The 2,665-nt window shown below is 43.5% G+C and overlaps 1 non-coding gene across 1 annotated transcript; it reads right to left on the bottom strand.

Annotated features, from left to right (window-relative positions):
* Window positions 1-2,000: 2,000 nt before the first annotated feature.
* TRNAF-GAA (transfer RNA phenylalanine (anticodon GAA)) lies at window positions 2,001-2,073 on the bottom strand. The gene has a single exon. It is a non-coding gene; the product is annotated as a tRNA-Phe (tRNA).
* Between the last annotated feature and the right edge of the window lie 592 nt (window positions 2,074-2,665).

The raw sequence follows: 2,665 nt of genomic DNA, 5'->3' as shown, positions 1-2,665 counted from the left end.
ATGTGCACTTGCAGCCCGCAAAGCCAATCAGATCCTGGGCTGCATCAGGAGAAGTGTGGCTAGCAGGTCGAGGGAGGCGATCCTCCCCCTCTACTCAGCCCTGGTGAGAACCCACCTGGAGTACTGCATCCAGTTCTGGAGCCCCTATTACAAGAGGGATGTGGAGGTGCTGGAACGTGTCCAGAGAAGGGCCACAAGGATGATCAGAGGGCTGGAGCACCTCTCCTATGAGGACAGACTGAAGGAGTTGGGGCTGTTCAGTCTGAAGAAGAGAAGGCTCCGAGGTGACCTAATTGTGGCCTTCCAGTATCTGAAGGGAGCCTACAGGAAGGCTGGGGAAGGACTTCTCAGGATCTCAGGTAGTGATGGGACTAGGGGGAATGGAATGAAGCTGGAGGTGGGGACATTCAGGCTAGATGTGAGGAGGAGGTTCTTCACCATGAGAGTGGTGAAACCCTGGAATGTGTTGTCAAGGGACGTGGTCGAGGCCCCGTCCCTGGAGGTGTTTAAGAGCAGGCTGGATGAGGCTCTGTCCAGCCTGATCTAGTGTGGGGTGTCCCTGCCCATGGCAGGGGGGTTGGAACTAGATGATCCATGTGGTCCCTTCCAACCCTGAATGAAACTATGAAACTTTAAGATATATGAATAAAACACACTAAGATTCAAAGTGAAAATGATAATTAGAAATTAGCTCATTTGAAGCATTTGCAAAGTACTATGAAAAGCAATTATAATTATTTTAATAGAGCAGAAATTTGGTAGTGAGGGAATCCTTTCTTGAATTAGTAAATCACCTTGTGATTGTGACAATGTTAGAAGGATCAGTTACTACTTTTGCTAATATTTTCATGCTATTATACAGGCATCACATATGAAACAGTCATTCTCATTGGGAATATATGGGATAACTGAGTATGAAGTATAGGTGAATATTCTACCCATAATTTTAAAATGGGAGTGCATATATTTGATAATTTTATAAACTATATTTGTATGTTTTAAATAACATTATTCATATATGTTGCAGTTTGAGCTGGGTGCCTCCTGCTGTGTTTACTTCTTGTGTCCAGGAGTCCAGCCCAGAGGGGTGGACACAGGAAATTATGTATTTCTTACCACAATTCTTTGCACCATTATAAGATCCAGCATGGGGTCTAGCACTTCCTCTTTCTTCCTCCTCCTTCAGCCAGTAACTGGGGGAGATGTCTCCTGGCTCTGGGCCTGGCTAGGCACAAGGCCATGGGGGGATGGGCAGTCTCAGATCTGGCCAGCTGAGACTAGCCTAGCAGTGGAGGAGGGGGGGAAGAAGGAGCCCTGGGGGTCTTGGGTATACCCTCAGGTGGGGATGGGATCTCTCTGGGTTTGTTTTGGGATCTTTCTTTGTCACTGTGCTTTTGCCTTTTCTGTACACATTCACTGCTTTCGATTTAAACTTTCCATCACTTTTGCAATTCATTTGTCTGAGTGTTTATTTCGGCCCGTGGTGGGGACGGGTGCCTGCCTCAACCCAGCACAATATAGAAACAACATCATGTAACAACAACATTTTTATGACATAAATTAAGGGCATGATTTTCCTCACTGTAAATGCTCTGATGTAACAACTGGTACTTGTGCCAAATGAGTTCATGTGCTATTGCACATCCACAGCAGTATCATGGTATAGAATAGAATAGAATAGAATAGACTAGACCTGGTGGGAAGAGACTTTCAAGATCATTGTGTCCAACCCATCATCCAACACCACCTAATCAACTAAGCCATGGCACCATCCAGTCTCCTCCTAAACACCTTCAGTGTTCAGACCAACCTCAGCCTGTCCACAATTTCCCTTCCGGTAGTTGTAGAGAGCAATAAGGTCTCCCCTGAGCCTCCTTCTTCTCCAGGCTAAACAACCCCAGCTCCCTCTCTGCCTGGCCACTCTGACCTCAGCCTGTAGCACTGCATGGGGCTGCTGTGGCAAATGTACAGAGCCTGGCACTTGGATGTGTTAAAACATCTGCCGAAACCCGGGATCGAACCAGGGACCTTTAGATCTTCAGTCTAACGCTCTCCCAACTGAGCTATTTCGGCACGTGAAACAGCCATGTTGAATCCAATATGAAGAGGTATCAGTGATGGTGTAATATGTAAACCACTGTAATATTTGAGATATTTTCTTTTTTAATTCATCCAATTTCTTAATTATCTTCACATCTTATACCATACTTATAGCAATGCAGTTTTCTGCAGTGCTCACTTTTCTTAGAGAGTCTCCTTATAGTAAAATGATTTCTACAAGCCAGAAGTTTTGGACATTAACATTCAAAAAGGTCTTCTCATGAGATCTAAGCATGGCTTTCAAAAAATTGTACCTTCCAATAGCTTGCAGGTGCAGGGACCATCTGCACAAAAAAATTTCACTGGCTGTGGGCCATTTCATTGTTACAATATAATGTCTGTCGCTAAATTACAATGTCATGTTCATAATATAATTTCCCCACATTTATAAACTTAAATAGTCCTTTTGATTTTATATGGCAAAATTTTACAAGTAAACAAAATCGTAAGAACATGTACTATAGTTGCACAAATAATTTAAACAATCAAGCTGGATTACTTGCAATGGTGTAATATGCAAATTTGACTTGTTTGCAACTTTACTGATAAAACCTGGGATGTATAA

Source organism: Melanerpes formicivorus, unplaced genomic scaffold (genome assembly GCF_026170545.1).
Source record: "Melanerpes formicivorus ecotype bairdi unplaced genomic scaffold, bMelFor1.0.p_v2 SCAF_156, whole genome shotgun sequence".
Lineage (NCBI taxonomy): Eukaryota > Metazoa > Chordata > Aves > Piciformes > Picidae > Melanerpes > Melanerpes formicivorus.
This window is presented reverse-complemented; position numbering and strand designations above follow the sequence as displayed.